This window comes from Galeopterus variegatus, unplaced genomic scaffold (assembly GCF_000696425.1).
Source record: "Galeopterus variegatus unplaced genomic scaffold, G_variegatus-3.0.2 Scaffold3446, whole genome shotgun sequence".
NCBI lineage: Eukaryota > Metazoa > Chordata > Mammalia > Dermoptera > Cynocephalidae > Galeopterus > Galeopterus variegatus.
Genome location: NW_007729557.1, coordinates 180,137 through 187,442, shown reverse-complemented (window position 1 = coordinate 187,442; position 7,306 = coordinate 180,137).

Sequence of the window (7,306 nt, the reverse complement as noted above, 5' to 3'; positions counted from 1 at the left end):
GGATCGCAACCCTCAGTGTCGCGCCTGTACTGGCCGGGACCGGCAACGGGATCGCAACCCTCGGTGTTGCGCCCGCACCTCGCTCAGCCAGTGAGCAGCCGGTCTGTACGTGGGATCCAAACCCTTGGCGGGAGCACCACCGCACTCCCAAGCAGCGCACTGTAGCAGTGCGCCACCGGGCCGGCCCTATCCATTGGACTTTGACTCTGGGCCTTCACTAGCTTAGTGAACAGTTGCTTTTAGTCCCTCAGTTGCAACTGCCATTGTCTCCAAGTAGTTCATTACCATCTCTGCTTCTTCATTCGCTGCACAGAATAGAATATCATCCCCTTCCTGATGCATGATGTTCGTTGATAACATCCCTGACACAGTGTGCTGCCTCTGCTTGAACCCTTTCTCTTTCTACAGTTCGGTTTGTTAGGAACTTTTTTAGACCAAAAGACCCTCCCTGTAATTTCTACTGATCACATGTACTCCCCCCTCCCTGAGATGCTGAGGATGAGTCTATAATTGAATAACATGTTCTTATGCCCTTGGATTTTTTACAGCCTCCCACCCGTCCATCACCCTTTTCTACTAGAACCCAGATTATTTTTCCAAAACACTTGAAATCTATCATTCATCTGCAAGAAAAATAGAAACTTTTCTGAATAAAACAGAATGGCTGCAATGCAGGGAGTTGGTAGCAAAGATGATGGAAGAGGCTGAGACAACAACCCTGAGGCAACCCAGAGATTAACCAGAGCAAGAAGCCACTACCCTGCCAGTGGAAGGGAGGAGGTGGTGTTATTGGAGTCTGGGTCACCTGGCTGAAGCTAGAACCATAAAAAGCCTGTGTATTAGGGACTGGAGCCATGGAATGGAAGCTGCCAGAGACAGAGAACAAGGGAAAGAAAAGACCTGGCTTTTCCCTTGCCCAGACCTGCTCCATCTCCCAGCAGTGCCTCCTCTTGACAGAGCCCAGTGGAAACCCAGTCTGCAGGGCCAGTCCCTGTACCCAGAGCTGAGCAAGGGAGGTCAAGGACAGGATCTGAGAGCAAGCAATCCCAAAATCAGCATGACACAGCCTCCATGATCTGGCCTCTGCCTGCCTCTCTGACTGTGTCTCCTATGTGCCCTTCCAGCCACTCTGCCTTCTGTTTGTGCTCCAGCCTGGGGCCTTTGTTCTAAACCCCTGGTCTCTGCCTTGCATGCAGATCATCATGTGCTGGCCCCTTCTTGTTATTCAGGACTCAACTCAAAAGTAACCGCCATCATGAGGCCTCTCTTGATGTCATCATGTAGCAGTCTCCCTGTGTGTTTCTCTTTACATCATCTGTCTTTTTATAAGGACACGCGTCGTACTGGAGTAAGGGATCATCTTACTCCAATATGACCTCGTCTTAACTAATTACATCTGCAAAGACCCTATTTCCAAACAAGGTCAATTCCCAGGTACTGGGGATAGGACTTCAATCTGTCTTAGGTGTGGGGGGAGGTCACGATTCAACCCATAACAGGAATCTTTAGGATATAGATGGTAATTAAAGCCATGAGATAAGAGCAGACCACTTCACTAGCCCCTTGGGAGTGAGTAGAAAGGAGATGAAACACCAAACTTTGGGGGAAGAGTTAGAGTTGAGATGAGGAGAAATCAGCAAAGGAGACTGAGAAGGAGCAGCAAGTGAAGCGGGAGCAAAGTGGGAATGTGTGGCAACCTGGAAGCCAGGGAGGAAAGTGTAGGGTACTGAATGAGCAAGGTGACAAAGTCCTTGCTATTCTAGGGAAGCCAGCAAGGCTGGCATCCCTTTTGCCTACTTCCCCCCTTCTCCCTCCCTTTGAGGTCTGACCTTTGATTGAACCCAGGACCCTGGAAGCTTTGTATATGAGAAACTTATGTTCCTATTTTGTTGATAAGTAGTTAGCTATGAATCTTCAAGTGCTGTGGCAGCTGAAAATGTTTTGTTCTGTAAATAGCTTGGTATCAGATATAATTAATTTAATCAGTATAATTTGTTATTTTCGTTGGCTTATAAAAAGGAACCTAAAATAAACTGAGATGCCTTATAGGTCAGCAGTCTGCAAGGTACTCCTGATCCCATAAAATAAATCGTGTCTTTTTTCATTTCCCACCGTCTCCCCTCCAGGTACTGGTCAACAACAGGAAAGCATGTCGAGGAGGAGGGAGGATCAACCGAGGCTGGAGTAGCTGATAGATCAAGAAAGAGCAGGATGGGGAGATGCTCGTCTGATGAGACAACATGGAGGTCACTCTTTCAGTGGAGTGCAGGGCATTAAAGCCTGATTGTGTGTACTCATGAGGAAATGGGAGGATCGGACTTGGGACAGCCAGGACAGAAAACTACATTTATGATCTCTCTTCACACTAGTGTGGAAGAGCCACAAGAGCAAGGACCTTGGGGTATGTTATTCATTTCTGTATCCCTGTGTCCAGTGCACTGTATTTCTTAAAATCATATTGAATATTATATTAGCCAGTATCTCATTCAAATGTTGGAGCCCATAATTTCCCAGTTTGGTCATATCAACAAAGAGGAGAGAGAAATGACAGGGCTGGAATGGATTTCTCTGGTTCCTTCTGGCTCTAAAACTCTATGGTTGTGTGATGTGTTCTATCAACCACCCTTGTATTACTACAATAAGGAATTTAATTAGTTGTTTATTTCTTTTGGCAAGCAATTGTTAAATGAAATGGTGGGTAATAAGTGTCCCATTCATAAATTTAATAAATATCTGTTGAGTGCCCACATGTCTTGGATGCTATCTATATATATTGTTCCACTTAATAGATGTTAGAGCAGAGGGCCTGAGGGTGGGGATGGGTGGTCAGGAGAGGTGATGGGGACCTCCCACCGCTAATACTCCAGGGGGCCCAGGGTGCTCTGATGTGGTTGGTGCTACTGCGCTTGCCACTGAGAATGGAAGAGTCCCGAGTGGCCTGAGTGGAGGGAGTGGCAGAGCTGCAGCTGCAGGGACATAGAGCACCATTCTCCAAGACATAATAAGCAGCCTCTATCTGCTTCACCACTGAGCAGTCCAGGCCACCACACAGAACAGCTGTTCAGGCAGTTGCAGGAGAGGAAGATGCTGTCTTCAGGTCCACCCTGCCACAGGGCCGACACCCAGTTCTCTGCCACATTTAGGGCCCGAGGCTTCGGCTGTGGTTGAACAGTGCCTTTGGGTTTTCACTGCATGATTCCTTTTTGCTCTCACAAGGCCCTGTGAGGCAGAGCAGAGCATCGCAGCCGCATTCTGAGGTGGAGAGAGGAGAGCTCAGAGCAATGCAAGATCTGTGGGTGAGGGGCAGAGCTTAGGAGCTCTGAATGCAAGTGTCTGCCCCAGGAATAATGCAAAGAACGCGAATTCTGTAGTCTACTCCCGGATGAGATAATGTTCACTTGATCACTACCCTCCTTCTATTCTTTCTCAGACAAGCTAACCTTCGTTTCCTCATCTTTAAAGATAGAAAGAAAAACGTCCCCCTTACAGGGTTCCTTGCAGGATCCAGGGCACGATGTGCGTGAAAGAACCGTGTAACACACACGTGATCTCCAGACATTTATTACGGTTATAAGCCGCCAGGCCGAGCTTCCTCTTGCTGTTATACATTAGGCGATCCTATCCAACTGACCTGTCCCTCTTGTTCCACTTTCCACTCTTTTCCTCCGTCCCTTCCCTTCCAACAAAGACAGGAAGTGAGAGGCGGAAAGGCACGTGCGCGTCTGGCGGGGCTCAGCCGGCCGGGGTGACATGCAGGCGAACCGCAGCGGCGCAGAACTACATTTCCCAGCAGCCCCTCCGCGGCTCGTGCGGCGGCGGGAGCGAGGCGCATGCGCCGAGTGCCGCCACGCCTGGCTCCTGGACGCTTCTCGCCCGACGGGTTTCTCCTGACATAAGCATGCACCTTTGGAAATAGTAAAAATCAGAGCATGTATCTGAAAGCACTCTTTATACCTGCTGTGTGCTCAAACCTCAGCCTCACCATTGTTCTAACTTCCACTTTTGTTGAGAACATTGAAAGAACTAAGACAACCACTTGTTCCCAATATTATACTTCAAATTGTGACTTCAAAGACTATCATAAGTTTTATCTATCAAATCCATGTTATATAAAAATAGTAAAGAAAAAGGAGAGTTGTGTGTATTCATGCTGGCTTTGAACCCCACCATAACATAATCTAAAAACTGTTAGAACATTTTTCTTTCATGCAACAATATTGCCTACTATGTGCTAGCTATTATTTGAGTGCCAGGGTTATGACAGTGAAGAAAACCAACAATAACTCCTGTGCTCAAAGAGCTTATATTACACAGAAAAAGCTACTGCCTGTGATGGTTATTATCGCGCGCGCGGCCGAGGGCGGCTCGGGGAGGAGGAGTGAGCGCGGCCCGGGAGGGGTCCCGGGTGCAGAGGGGCGGTCGAGGGGGCAGGAAGGAAGCGGGGCGGCGGAGCGGGCGCCCAGCCTCCTGCGGATGCTGCCGGTCGCTTGGCCGAGGGATGGAGTCGGGTCCCCGGAGCCAGCAGGTGAATGATTAAAGCCACCTCTGGCTCCATGAGCGGCGCGGCCGGCTGGAGCGGGACCCCGGTGCTTTTTGCAACAAGTGGCGGTGCCCGCGCCTTCTCCCAGCGAGAGCAGAGGCGCGGCCGGCGGCAGCCCCGCTCCACGTCCGAGGCCTCGCGGCCCCCTCGGCGGGTCAGTGATGGGGTTACTTACTTCTTGTCCTGGTGGCCGCCTGACTTTGCAAGGTGATTCCACCGACGTTGCTGCTTCTCGCTCCTCTCGGTCTCCCCCTCCCCTCCGCCCGCGACTTCGTCACTTTCCAGTTCTTTGTCTCCTGTCTGTCCTGAGCTACAGGCTGCGCTTCCTCCTGACTCCCCCGACTCTATTAGTGACCGCTCTCTTCCCTCTCCTCCTCTTCTCAGGCCCCAAACCTTCGTTATCTTGGTAACCTTCCTCTCCTGCCCCCTCCAACGTGCCCCCCTCACATGCCAAAGTCAGGCAGTTCCACATCAGCCCGCCTCGGCTTTGTGTCCCTGTGTCTGCTCTTACCACTTGAATGTGGTACTGTGCACATTGAAGACTTGTTATTTAAAAACTTGCTTCTGTCGCGATGCGGTGCTCACACCGTTTATTCAGTACTCTCCCAAGCTCCATTTGGTAAAATGCCCCCATTAGTCAAAGACCATCTCAAGTCCCACATGCTCCATGGGGTCTGACTTCCCAGACCAGTCTAGCATTCCGTTTGTCCTTCTCTTTGAACTTGCTGCTTTCTGTCTCGATTAATAGTTATCGATGTATAAATCTCTCTGTAAATGATTGTGATTTACAGAAGGGCTTTGTGGAGTATATCAAGAAGGTGGCTTAGCCCCACAATAGAACAGGAAGCCAAGTTGAAGGCAGATGAGATTTGCTAAAGCTTGCCATTTTTTAGTGTAGGACCTGGCTGGAATCTGGCCTTGAACAGATTTCTATATTTCTCCTGCCATCCCCTTTAACCCATCTATTTCTTTTACCCAAAAGGAGGCTGATGGATTTTAACCAGTGACCCCTCGATTCCATGCCCCAGAGAGAGGAGGAATCCTGGAGAATGAGATGTGTCTTTCCCTACCTCTGAGAGTTTGCAGGTTTTTAGGGAGTAGAGCATACTGGGTAAATATAAGGGCTTTGAAGTCAAAGAGCCCATGTTCCTATCCTGGCTGTGCTCTTGCCATTTGTGTGACTTTTGTCAAGTCACTTAACTTGCTAAACCTCAGTTTCTTCATCTGAAAAACGAAGATAATGATAGTTCCTACCTCCTAGCGTTGTTGTGAGTAGATGAGTTGATATATGGAAAGTGCTTAGCTCAGTGCCTGGCAGGTGTGACCCTTCAGGGTCTGATGGCTCTTGTTAGCAGGGTGTGGGCAGCTCCTGCTTCTAGGGATCCTGGCTTAACAGGACCATGTCCCTCATCATCCACACACAGCCTGCAGTATCTTCTCATCTAACAGTGCTCAAAATGTTTTTTAAAGTATAGGCAGTTATCCTGCCTACAGTGGCAAGGCCAAGGGTGGAGTCAGTTGCTCTTTGGGGGCATCTCCATGCTAGAAGGCACTAAGGGCTCCTCCCCTTGCCTTCTTCAGAGCCCTTTTATGAAGTCCCAGTCTCCTGCTTTCTTCAAAGGAAGAAGGCTGCCCAGAGAAAGGCCTGCATCTTTCTTGCCTGGGTCATCCTGAAAGTGAACCTAAGTCTGAGTTTGGTTTCTTTGCTGAAGGGAGATTTTGGTTTTGGGGGGCTGGAGGTATATACTGAGAATTTGGCCAAGGACCAGCAAAGAGGAGGGCTTATTATGGCTATGGGTAGTCAGGAAGAGAACTGGGTGGGAGGGTGTTGCCACCTGAGTCAGGGTGAACCTGAGTGAAGCTTGGATCAAAGAACTTTGAGCCTTCCCAGGACTACCATCCTCCTTTCCTTTTGGCCAGCAAGACCTCTGGGCACCTGTCTGTATTCCCACTAGTGGCCTGTATCACATGATGCCTTCTCCAGCCTTCCGACCCTCTCCCACTGGATGTTTTTCTTTTCTTTTGTGCTTGGAGGGCATTAAACTGGATGTTATACCTGATTGTAAGGGGCAGGAGTGGAGATGTGGAGAGGGAGATGGAAGAAGAATATCAGAGCTGTTTTTTAATTCAAGTCTCTTAGAGGTGAATTTTTAATGAAAATGACTTGAAACTGTAAGCGATGGCTCTTGAGCCTAAGAAAACACTTGGGAAAGCTATCCCCTCTCCCTCCCTCTCAATTCAGTGATGGCTCCTCTAAACTCTGGTCTGGACCTCCTGCCCTCTTCCCAAGTATTACAGAGACTTATTGGTTTTCATTGTATCTTTTCCTTTTCTGCCCTTCTACTCTCCTCAGTGGCGTAATTTTCCCCATTTGACAGGTGAGAACACTGACAAAGTTAGGTCTCAATTAGCACTGCTAATTAGCATCTGTCAGCTGGACTGCCCTCCCCACTTTGTTCTGCCATTTGCAGTCTGAGTCAGTGGACTTTATCCAGAGTCCCAGAGAGCTCTGACACCAACTTCACTGTTTCCTCTTCTTTCTCAGCAGACCCAAAGCTGCATTTCCCCCTTTCTTTGGGAAGTGGTTAAGACATGGGCTTTGGAACTAGGCCAACTTGGGATTTGATTCCTGGCTCTATCTTTCACTGGTGCTATGGCCATAGGAAGTGTTGTGGGTTAAATTGAGTTTACCAGAAAAGATATGTTGAAGTCCTAACCCCCACTACCTCAGATTGTGAACTTATTTGAAATAGGGTCATTACAGAT